Source organism: Dendrobates tinctorius, unplaced genomic scaffold (assembly GCF_039654945.1).
Source record: "Dendrobates tinctorius isolate UK_male_01 unplaced genomic scaffold, ASM3965494v1 ptg000003l, whole genome shotgun sequence".
Taxonomy (NCBI): domain Eukaryota; kingdom Metazoa; phylum Chordata; class Amphibia; order Anura; family Dendrobatidae; genus Dendrobates; species Dendrobates tinctorius.
This window is the reverse complement of record NW_027361671.1, coordinates 73,677,418-73,691,148: the sequence shown is the minus strand read 5'-3', so window position 1 is coordinate 73,691,148 and position 13,731 is coordinate 73,677,418.

Here is a 13,731-nt window from a genome sequence, read left to right as displayed (position 1 = left end):
CTGTATCCCTAGTAGGCACAACCTATATTGTGAATTGTTATTTGGTATGCTGTCTATATGACTATTTGGCTGCTATTTGTATTAACCGTTTTTGGAGTATTACTACAGGTTGCTGGCTGTATTATGAGCCTATGGTTGCTACAGTTATGTCACATGGGTGACTTTTTAATGTTTTTAAATGTTCATGTTTGTTTTATTCATGTCCGATAAAATTTGCTTCCAAACGCTATCTCCTGGCTTGTGGTGATCCCCCTTTTATGACCTATCTTTTTCTGTGTTTGTTATAGAATTTAGATTGTGAGCCCCATCGGGGACTGCGATGATAATATGTGCAAACTGTAAATCGCTGCAGAATATGTTGGCGCTATATAAATAAAAGATTATTACTATTATTATTGTCTGCATCATGCTGGTGTAGTGCAGGCTCAGCTTTCTTAGAGAAGCAATGGCAAACTGATGCTAGGGGACTGCCACGGCCATCAACTTTCGGAAACATCTGTATTCATCAGGCAGAAAGGTAGTATTTCTGTGGAAAAAAATATATTGCCAGCTCAACCGCCAATGCATTTCATAAGCTTCAGGAGCACGGACCTGCTGTGTCCAAGCGTGTGTAATCCAAAAGAAGAAAAGTGTCCAGCTCAACCGATTTCATGAAGATAAAAATTTCTTTATTCACAAAACTTGCAACATAGAGGACAAAATCTTCAGCACAATACCAAATGGGTATGAATATCGTGACAAGTTTTGTGAATAAATACATTTTTATCTTCACAAAATCGGTTGAGCTGGACACTTTTCTTCCTTTAGTATTTCTGTGGCCAACAGATTGGAGATGGTAGAGTTGATGCTCTTAGCTTTGCCATGTGTTGGAGGAAACATTCTTTTATGTAACCACAACTGCAGGACCGAGACCTGGTAGCTGTGCTGAGAGAAGGCAGAGTACTGGGAACAGGACAAACTGCTGGATAGTGAATGAGGTACAGGTAGATTAAGAAAGATGTGTTGTACTAGGTGACACAAAAGCAGCAGTCAAGTCTACTTCAGTAACAGCTGAATGGCTCTCACTCATCCTGACTGTGGTGGGTAAAGAATTGCAGTTTCTACAACTGGAGACCTGTGTGAGAAGACTTGGAATAGAGATGGAGCAGGAAGAAGAAGCAGATAGGATTGATGGGCCAGCCAGCTTTTGGCAAGGCCTGCTAGTCCGCATTTTAGAACAGTGAGATTCCCACACTAAGGCATGTTGATTGTGCATGTGCCATTTCAAGCACATCATTGTCAAATAATTGCAAATTTTGCAACCCTTGCCATCCCTGTGAACTGCACACTTGTGACTGGTGCTGGCCATAGCCAAAGTTGGGGCGGAGGATGCAGTGTTTGTCTTGATTGCATTGCTTTATGTCTGTGTGGGAAGCCACAACATAACCTCCTCAAGTTCCTCCTCCACCTCCTCTGCTGAGCTACTCAGCTGCGTACCTCTGGGTTCACACCAAGTGAGATCTGCAAACTCATAGTCATCCTCTCTGTTCTCACACTCCTCATCCTCAGGGTCACGCTTCTCTTCTTGCCCTGACACTACAGTCTGCGTGCACCTCTGGTATTTGACTCTCATCAGAATCACCTCCACCATTGATGGTTAACGTCTGGTGATGAGGGTTTAGATTCTGCTCAGACCCTACTTTGTCCAGCCCTGAATACAACATGAAAATACTTTGGGCATTGGTGCACATACTTTCCTCCTCTGAAATCTGTGATTCTTCAGAGCATACCTCAGATGCCCATGGAATACAATGTGTGAACAGTTCTTCCGAAAGGCCCATCTGAGGTTCCCAATAGTCAGTTGGGCATTTGACATGGAGGGAAACAAGGGTGATTGGGGTGCCACCTCTGAGGATTGTACTGTGTGTGATGTTAAGGTGTAGAAAGAGGAGGAGAGGCCACTTGATGGAGCACTTGCCATCCACTGGAGCACGTGCTCTTTCTGAACCTCATCTATAAGGTGTACCACTGTGCGTCTGCGAATAAAAAGGGAGTCGAGTAGGCTGGCCAGTAACAGATGTTGTCAGTAGTCTTTGGATAGGATGAGATGGTGTTTGTTCAGTTGAGTTTTCATTCACATTAACACCTAACAAACGTACACGTCGAACCCCAAACCTATTCCCCCTTAGGCCCACAGCTGCACCCCTATATTAGGCCTAACGATTTTTACATATAAATCTGGCCTTCTGATATGCACTGAAACACAGTTTTACCACAAACAATTTGGAATAGCTAATTGGGCCTCATGGATGCAATACTATATTAGGTAGGCCTAATGATTTTTAAGTGAAAATCTAACCTTCTGATTTGTCACTGAAGCACAGTTTTAGCATAAACTATTTGGAGTAGCTAATTGGGCCTTGTGGCTGCAACACTACATTAGGCCTAACAATTTTTACCTGGAAATCTGGCCTTCTGAATTGCCAATGAAACACAGTTTTAGGATAAACGATTTATAGTAACTAATTGCACCTTGTAGCTGCACCATTTTAAAAGGCCTAATGATTTTTATGTGGAAATCTGGCCTTCTGATTTGCCATTGAAACACAGTTTTAGCACAAATGATTTGGTACTTCTGGAGACTGCCACACAGTTTTTGCACAATCTACTTCGATGCTGTAAGATCAATTTCACACAGGACAAGTTTACTTTCAGTAGCACTAGCACCCGAGTGACCTCTCTGCACCGTGACACTGCGCAAATGGCATCAGCAAAACAAGATGTCTGCTTTCTAGATGGCCATGGACATGTGACTTTAGCAACCAATCACAGTAGACCTTGTGTCATGATGTTGTGGATGGTTTCTGAACTGTGATTGGTTGCCGGAATCACCACACTTCAAGTTAAGTAAAAAAAAAAGAATGAGCAGCTCCTGTAATCTCTTCTGATGCTCTTTTATCCTCTCCATACCCCCTCCCCTCATCAAGCATGTCTCCCAGTCTCATCCATTCATCCTACAGCACCATTATCCAAGCCAAAGTCATACAAAAGCAATAGTGGAAACACGATGATTTACCGAACTGAGACTTTTTCCAACTTTGAGTAAAAATACTCGTGAAAGCGAACACGAATCCGAATGTGCTACATTCATAGCGAATTTATTTGAGATTGGCGAACATTTTCTGAACACATTCGCTCATCTCTAATTTGCGCAACACTATTCCTTCTTCAATGCATTTCATTTCTTATGTAATGTTTTAGCAAAATTATTAGCAAATTTCCAAACTGTGTACAATATTTTTAGTTTTAATAATATCCTTCTGGTTGCCCATAAAAGGCTTTTGTGATCTTATTTTTTCTTAGGCTTATGAGAAATAAAACAATAAATGAAACACATTAGAAATCCAGTTAAATGTGGTATAGATTTGAGCATATTCTCAGCGTGAAACTGTTAACAGTGACCTAAGAGTGTTTTCTTTTGACTGAAACTTTTCCCACAGTGGTAAAGTAAAATAAACCAAGTAATCTAAGTAATAGGAAGGAAGTGGGTGTTATAGACAGCACACCATCTGAAACAAGAATCTCAGCTTTCTTTATAATAATCATATATTGCTATACTTTATGGAAAATGACCATAGAACTAATAACCTATAACGTTAAAGTTACGTTAAGATCACAGCTGAATCCCCGATTATATAAATCAATTTTGTATTCTAGCATCTGCATCTGTTTTTGATAAACCTATGTAAGAATTGTAATATCTATATCTTTGGTAGGAATATATGTAATACTACATTATATCTTTCTGGGTTTTTTCAAATAATTTTGTTAGATTAAAAAAAAAAACAAATAGCAAAGCAGAAATAAACATTTCAAGTATGTCAAATCATCAATAGTGTATGGTCTAGCCAATAATATAATAAAAAGGAGTATTCAAATAATGCTACATGAATCAGTATTTGTATAAGTAGAGATTCAATGTGCTATTAAGAGCATGGATGGTGCGGAAACAGATGATAGGAGGGACCAGATTCTGAGATAAAATTAGTAATGCGGGAACAAGAAAGAGTCAAATTAGTGAGGTGAGATCATAGGCTAGTCAAAAGAGCTGTTTTTTTAATGCACACTTAGAACTGTGGATATTTGGAATTAACCAGTTTGTATGGGATAGTTCATTTTCATGGAGAGAGATGTGTGAGGGAGAGATATAAACCATCTCTGAAGTAAAGAAATACGATCCAAAAAGTAATTCCAATATAAATGAAAGTACGCAGAGCAAACCTAAAACTTCTTGTGTAACTCCATAATAATCAGAAATCATTTGATTTCTGATTATTATGTAGTAACACGTTGATGATAATTTTTGACTCTGCAGTATAAACTGCAAGTCCTGTGCCCAACAGTGCTCTACCGCGAACTGCTGGTCTCTGATGGCCTGTTACTAACCACCACTGTAAGAGGTGTGATATTAAGGTACAGGGAACACTAATATACCATAAAATGCATGTCTCAGCTGAAGGGCATTATTGGAAAGCCAGTACAGCCATGCAAAATAACATTAGCCAATTAGCCCACTCACTGACGATTCAGCTATGCGTGAAATGGGGCTGGGCAAGGTTTTTGCATTTGCATGGAACCACAAATGTTAAGAAATTCAACTTGAGCTTGATCATCCATGGTTCAAACAGCTCATCTGTAATTAATAGTTAGCCATGTAGCTGGGAGAGTTTTCAGGAAGCAAAAGGGAAAGTTTCAGCCAACTCCAAGAGTTTTGGTGCAGTGCATTAGAGAGATGGAAAGGAGAGTTTGCTCTAGAGAGAGGGACATTGCCAGACCATCAAATGGGTGTGTGTGTAAAAATAAGAGATCAAAATACATATGTAGCAAACCAGCAAATTCATTGAAGAAGTGTCAAAAAGATATGGAGACAGTAGGCAAGATGAGCTGTCCTGGGTACAAAGCTGGATGTTTGGAGGAAGTAGCTGTGGGTTAAGGGCCTGTCACACTAAGCGATATCGCTAGCAATATCGCTATAACGTCACTGGTTTTTGTGACGTTATAGCGATATTGCTAGTGATATCTCTATGTCTGATACTTACCTCCGACCGCTCCCCCGCTGGTCATCGCTGACCACGCGAGAACGTCCTGGACCGTTTCTCGTTGTCAGCTTCCTGCTGTGACGATGAGCGATGCATGGACGCGGGCAGGAGGACATCAGGATCGCCTCGTCTGACAGGTAAGTAGCGATCCCCGACCCCTGTGATGTTGCTGGTGAGATCTGCCTGTGTGGCAGCTAACTAGCGACCACTTAGCGATGCACCAGCGATCCTGACCGCGTCATATCGCTGGTCGGGATCGCTGGTACATCGCTAAGTGTGACAGTACCTTTAGTGGGGACCATAAGATACCATGGGGGAAACAATAACTGGCATTTAGACCAAACTTGAAGACTTTAGTGAAGAAAGACTAGGTTTGGGGAATTAAAGTGAGCTGAGGCTAAAACAAATAAAATAAAAATGGATGACCCTGTTCAAGCGTGCTGTGAAATTAATGTGCTTCTTAAATACATGTGCCACCACCTATAACAGCAAAGTGTGTTCCTCTGTAATTTAGAAGATATAAAAGTCAAGTGTAATACCTGATACCTAATGAAATTTAAACTACACTGTATATATCTCCTCCTTAACAAACACATTATCAAGATTCATTATGAGATTCGTGGCAGCTCTCATTCTGCTAAAACGTAAATGTTTTTTTTCCTCTTGGTCCATCAAGTATTAATGTCTGTCTCTTGCTGGCCGTTCTTTTAGGTTGGTCAGCTGATGTTGGTTGGTAGCAACTCCTTCCTTCCTTTAAATAGTTGCATGACCCATCAGCTGATCATCGGTAATAGAGTTTCTCTATGCAGACCATCACTAGAGATGAAGAGCTATCCTGTGTCAGTAGTGTTACTGCTGTTGGAGATCAGATTTCTGGTGTTTGGCGTTGCTTTGTCATGCTGTTCTGAAGCTTAGCAGAAGAGCCTGGAGCTGAGTATTTCTTCCTTTTTGTCTGTCCTATATTTGTCTCTTCTCCTATGTGTTACCGTTTGCAGTGGTGTTGCTAGCGTCCTTACAAGCCAGTGCACTAGCCATAGTACATTGAGGTGGCAATCAGGGACTAGGCATGTGACAGCGGTGAGGAAGGACCCACATAGGACATTAGAGAAGCTTAGTGACAGGCACAGGTTTATGTCAGGAGGTGTCTCGTCCCTTGCTCCATACCATTAGGGCCCTCCTCTCCCTTTTCTATTCCTATTTGTATGCTGTGTGATATTACCCTTGACACACATCCATTTGACAGTCTTGTAATGTCTCTCTTTGGAGCAAACTCTTTTCCACTTCTCTCTGACACATTGCACCCAAACTCCGGGAACTTCCAGAAAATTCCCTTTTTGCTTACAGGAAACCCCTCCCAACTACAAGACTTAGCTAAGTACTAACTCTCTGTGCCTTGCATCTTCACTGCTGCTTTAAATTTCCCAACACGAATGCATAGTGTGGCATTAATAACATATACAGTAATTACATCAAACACCAACATATGGAAAATGCAGCAATATAATACATATCAGCACTATACAGTTGTCAGGAGGGTGTTTCTTTTTTTCCACACTTACTTTTTTTATAATCAACATTTTGTCATAGGGTATATACACTATAAAACAGTAGAGAACAAAATATGGATTAATATGTAATATGTAAGTATGTTATGTACTTGGGATGGTTAAATAATTGTACCCACAATAAAAAATTGTACAAATATTTGTTAAGGTTGGGATGAAAAGGGGCTTGGTTTTTTGGGAATAGCACATTTAAATTTAGAAATCAGTTCCATGGGCTCTTGTCAGGGCTAATAAAGAAATAGTCTACATTAAAAGGGGCTTAGATCCTCATAATCAGAACACAGTTTTAAGTTTAATCTTGTAATATTCTGAGTGCAAGACTTCGGTAAAGAAAGAAAAATCCAGCTCCACAAAATCCAAAAACTCTTCTTTATTAGTGTGAAAAGAAAACACTCCAGTCAGTGAATTAAAATACCATATTAATAGATAAAACAACTAGTTTCAGCTAGTGAAACCTTTAATGGTAACACTGCTGGACTGTCACTCACTAATGGACTTTCAGTTTTGTGAGTGACAGTCCAGTCAGTCAGTCTGATGTTGGGACATACAGGGCTGTCAGCTCTTTCATTGACAGCCCTATTGATCAGTCTAGCCTATCCTGTAGGTGTTCCCCCACGTACCTCCCGTTCTTAGTGACTTGCCGGTTATTTAGTTGGCTAGCTGTTAGCAGTTCAGTGTCAGTTGTAGCTTAGCTTTGTTTGGTGTGTGTGCTTAACATTCTGTTTGTTTCTCTGATCTTGTTGCTGGACCAAGGATTTGTCATAAAGCTTTCTGACTTCAGGTACCTGACTCTGGACTTGGCTTCTGACTATCCCTTTGCCTTACTCCCTTGTTTTGATGTACCCTCATGGCATTTGACCCTGGATTTTTACCTGTCCACGTCTTTGTCTTTCCCCTCTGTACTCTGTGCCCTCCTGGTATCGGACCTCAGACCTCCTGACTACCCTGGCTCACAGCTTAACACCAAAATAATTCCTCACAAATAAAAAAAAGTGATCCCTTCAAAAATAGGCAATATAAACCTATAGCGAGCAATAATGAACAATGAAATCAGAATGTATTAAAATAACAGTTTTAACAGCTTGTCCATAAGTAGTGACTAGTGGGTAGGGACTCAGCATCACAATTTTCTTATTTTACTCTTGTATATATAAGATGTCTGTTAACAACATCATTCGTATTCCTGTCCATTTCCAAATGGACAGGAATATGTAAAAAAAAAATGGAAATAAACATGTAAGCTCAATATGGAAAATTCTATGTATTTACCAACTCATAATACACAGAATACTGAAGAGAGTAGAAGCAATCCAGTTTCTTGTGTACAGTAAAAATAATTTATTCACCCAAACTATACAGTACAAATTTCATCTCCTCTATACAGTCATTTGAATTCTACAATAATATACAAAATCCAGATTTTAATGGATTAAATTATGTGAGCTGTAAGTTTACTAGTCCTTACTATGACCTTGAGTCTTTAATATATATCCTAATTCCACACCGACTGTTGTATTGTTTTATTTTACTGCTCTTTTTTATTAGTTATTTTTTATTGATAAATTAATAAAAGTCTTTGAAATGTAATCTACTGTATATTAATTTCTAAGTTCCAAAATTCTTTTATTGCTACATATCAGATCAAAAATAGCTTGCTAAAATGTAATTGCACATTTTATCTGGTAAATTATTTCCAGCCACAAAATATCCATGACTCAGTGATATCCTTTTCATATCTATTTATATTATTTATGAAATGTACATAATTGCTTTTCATTTGACTTTATTGGCTAGAGCTCACAGTGTTTATAGACCACATTTATTTCTGTACTGTAATATACATATGAAGTTACTTGTTTCCCTGATGGAGCTTGAAAGCAAATAAATTAATTTGACTCAGAACTCCCCTGAGGGCTAAATGCTCAGGTTCATTCAACCTTATCCAGTGCTGCAAATGTTTATACCTTCATAAAACTTCCTTGATTTGTATTGACTTTAGCAGTACAGCTATTTCACATTCCTTATTGTTTACCACATAATACTTTAAATGTGGTTTTAGATCTATTGAAATAGGGGATAAGTTGAAATGTGGAGAGTTGGAATTGGAAACAAAAGTAATCTTTTTTTGTAGCAGTTTACCCAACAGAGATTTTGGGTATGCGTGTCACGGCTGAAATAAATTCTAGAAGCAGACAGCACTGAGCAAAACAACATTGTCAAAATTTAAGCAAATTCCTGATTATTTAATTCATGTTTGTTTTGCCGAATCCTCCAATAGCAATACAGCTCTTCTCTTGAAAATAACAATGATAAATTGAAGGCAGATCCAGGACATTTTTATAGCTCACTAAATACTAGGGCAGTGCTGCCCAACTCCAGTCCTCAAGAGCCACCAATAGATCATGATTTCAGAATTTCCTACCTATTGCACATTGAGGATGAAAGTACCACTTGGGCAATACTAAGGCAAACATCAAAACATGTTCTGTTGGTGGCTCTTGAGGGCTGGAGTTGGGGAACACTGCCCTAGGGTTGTAAACAACAAGAATTACTTTTATCTTTCTATGCATTTTAAGCTGGAAGACATGCAAATCAGAACAATTTTTGGCTTTTTTGCAGTTCGAATGACCTCTATACTTGCACTGATTTCTGGAAGAAACAAGGTGGCTAAGCATTAATGTTTAATTCATTGTGGGAATAGGCAACCATACAACATCTTTTTCTGTGCTTACGGGGAGGAATACAAATAATTAGTATGTAGAAAAACAACAGCATTTTATGGTCCTTTTCATTGACATTGATGATACTCTCCATGGGTCCTTATTTTTTTACATCAAAGAATGACTATACCAATATAACCATAAAACTCATTTAAACATATCACTTTAAGATTTGCTTCTAAATTACGTATTAAACATACAGTAGAGAATCCTTTTCCTGCTTCAGTCATGCAGAAACTCACCTTCCTTCAGAAACTGTTTTTATAAGGTAACAGCAGGTCTCTCAGTGGGTCAGCAAAGAAAAAAAAATCACAAGTGAAGAGTGAAATTAATAAAATGTCAGAATTTATTTAGACATAATACAATGCTAGCGGTTCCCCCAGTGGCCTCCAACCAAGGCATTTTGGCTACGCTTTACTCATGGTTTGGCCAAAATGGAGTGAATACTGACTTAAATGAAAACATACATGAAATCACATGTTATTGCTGACCAATGGTATCACATTAACAGTCAAAACATACATGTGAACATAAATTCGCATGGAATCTGGGACTAAAATTAACCCTATCATGTCTAGGAAACTCAATAAAAAAACAAGCAAAAATGCATGTCAATCATATCATTTGTAAAACAAAATGAGGTCTAGTCTGGTGTTTAAGTCACATGGGGTTCTGGCAATGAAAACAAAAATCCAGTAGGATTCTCTATTGAGAATTTTTCTTCCATAATTTCTCCCCCTAATTGGCTTAGTTACTTTTTCAATCTCTTTAAAACTGAGTACCAACACATCCCCATCATGAGTGTGTGCGAAGTGTCTGGATACTGCCGAGCTTTTAACTGCTGTACAATTTACCATATCAGACATGTAACATCTGATGCGTTTTTTATAAATGTCCTACCATACAGTGAGGGAAATAAGTATTTGATCCCTTGTTGATTTTGTAAGTTTGCCCACTGACATAGACATGAACAGTCTATAATTTTAAGGATAGGATAATTTTACAATGAGAGACAGAATATCAAAAATAAAATCCAGAAAATCACATTGTATAAATTATATAAATTTATTTGCATTTTGCAATGAGAAATAAGTATTTGATCCCCTAGCAATCATTTAGAGTTCTAGCTTCTACAGACCAGTTAGACGCTCCTAATCAAGTCGTTACCTGCATTAAAGACTGGTGTCTCACATCGTCACTAGTGTTGAGCATTCCGATACCGCAAGTATCGGGTATCGGCCGATACTTGCTGTATCGGAATTCCGATACCGACTTCCGATATTTTTTCAATATCGGAAGTCGGCATCGGAATCAGAAGTTCAAAGTTGATTGACAGCCGAAATGACATCATCATGATGCGCGGTGTGTGCGCATCATGATGCGCCGTCATTTCGGGCCTTCCGGGGGTCTCTGCCGGCCTGCCGGGGGGCTGTGTGGACTGCCCGGGGTCTGTACCGGCCTGCCGGGGGGCTGTGCCGGCCTGCCGGTGGTCTGTGCACCCTGTGGGGGTCTGTACTGGCCTGCCGGGGGGCTGTGCCGGCCTGCCGGTGGTCTGTGCACCCTGTGGGGGTCTGTACCGGCCTGCCGGGGGGCTGTGCCGGCCTGCCGGGGGGCTGTGCTGATGTCCGGGGGTCTGTGCAAGCATCGTCCGATGGGACTATAAGTCCCATCTGGCGATGCCTGCTACCATGACAGTGATTGACACATTAGCCAATGATGGGACAGTAGTAGTCCCATCATCCGGCTAATGTGTGAAATGTTAAAAAAAAAAAAATATACTACATACATACTACATACATACTACATGCATGCTACATGCTACATACATACCACATACATACTACATACATACTACATACATACTACATGCATGCTACATGCATGCTACATGCTACATACATAACACATATATACTACATGCATGCTACATACATACTACATGCTACATACATACCACATACATACTACATACATACTACATACATACTACATGCATGCTACATACATACTACATGCTACATACATACTACATATATACTACATGCATGCTACATACATACTACATGCTACATACATACTACATATATACTACATACATACTACATACATACTACATGCATGATACATACATACTACATGCTACATACATACTACATATATACTACATGCATGCTACATACATACTACATGCTACATACATACTACATATATACTACATACATACTACATGCATGCTACATACATACTGCATGCTACATACATACTACATACATACTACATACATACCACATATATACTACATACATACTACATGCATGCTACATACATACCACATACATACTACATACATACTACATACATACTACATGCATGCTACATACATAACACATATATACCGTGTTTCCCCGAAAGTAAGACCCTGTCTTACATTAATTTTACCCCAAAAAGTCCCACCCTGTCTTACTTTCGGGGGAGGTCTTACATTAGCGGAAAAAAAATGACAATTTCTTTTTAACCAATAAATTAACATTTATTAACATGCTGAAGAGTCGGTCATCACCAAACAGTAGAATAAAACAAATGTAGCATATCAAGAATATCTTGTTACTACCGTGTTACCGTATGACGGTATTTCCATGTATAACATGTAAAACAACGAACTAACAACAACAAACAGTCTGAATGAGTTATACTGGAAGATAAAACAAGATTTATTCCATCACAACCAGGTCATCATCTTCAGGAACATCATCATAAACATCAACACTCTGAGGTTCCTCTGGATTTTCTTGGGGCTCTTGGGGCTCCATTTCCGCCTGGATCATTGGCCCATACCTGTCATGTGTTGCAACGGCACTGTCCTGAAATGAGCAGGTCTTGTCCAGGTAGCCAGCTCGCAGTGCATTAGCAACGCAAGTGTCAGTTATCTTTCCCCATGAGTTCTTCACCCAGTTAACAATCTCTTGCAGTTTTGGCTTAACAAAGTTCCCACGGACGTTCCTCTCCATACGGTTTTCAATGTAATCATTGATTTCTGCACGGAGATTGTCCTTGAAGGGCTTGTTAATGGCGATATCCAGAGTCTGGAGATAAGCCGTCATCCCTGCCGGAATCATGATCTGGTCGATTCTTCGCTCATGAAGGAAGTTCTTCATGTCCTTGGCGCGGTGTGTGCTGGCTGCATCCCAGATCAGCATCCCTCTTTTGTTCCTGCGCATAACAAGCGGCAGCATTAAATCAAGCCACTTCCTTATAACCGCTTGTGTGGCCCAAGCTTTTTCAGTTTCCAGCACATAAATGCCAGACACCCTCTCAATCTTGTCCTTCTTGCCCTTCGCAATGAGTAAAGGTGGGACTTTACTACCATCCAAACGAATCGCCAAAATGCAGGTGACACGTGCACTTTCATAAGCGGTGGAGGGAACGTACACAGAGGAGGCACCTCGTTGGTCAATGGTGGTTTGAGCTGCTTGGCCCATGAACACGGCAGTTTCATCCATGGCAATCATGTTGGAGAGACCGTACTTTGAGAAGTCAGTGTCATCCACAAACTTCTTGTATGCAAATGCACGCTTAACAATCTCCGCATCTTCCAGCCTAAAGAGGGTCGTGGATCTTCTCAACGACAGGTCATTGCGCTCAAGAAAGTTATCCACCCAGTGCTGTGATGCCTTGAATTCCTCTGGGGAAATTTCAAACTGGGGTGCCACAGCAAGGGCATATTCCTGAATCTGAGCCCTGGTCACCACCAATGTCTTCGCTCTCCTGTCAGCAACCCACTCACACACCAGGCTTTCCAGCTCGGTATACATTGGTTGCCGACCACATCCAACCTTGCGCTTTTTAGCCATGCCGCTCTCCACTTGCTCACTGAGGTGACCGTAATCTGCTCGCCATTTACGCACCAATCGTTCACTCAACATTTTTTCCTTGCAGAATTCTGCCATATTTTTGCCCCAAGACTCTTCCACTATTCCTTTTTTATACTCCACGGAGTAGCTCTTTCTTTTACCGCTCCCGGAAGCGCTCATGTCTAGGGGTAAAAATATACGGTACCGTATCAGCATTGTTTATCATTCAGTATCTCTTTTACAGTACAGTACTTAACGTTACACCGTTCAACTGGAAAGCAGACAACAAATCAAAGTACGGTAACAGTAACACACTACGGTACGGTACTGTACAGTAATTGCCGTATACCCTCTGCCTGCATACCATAACAGTGCCGTATCCCACTGCACACAGCCCCATACCCCATAACAGTGCCGTATCCCACTGCACACAGCCCCACACCCCATAACAGTGCCGTATCCCACTGCACACAGCCCCATACCCTATACAGTACATGTTTCCCTACTTGGTTTTTAA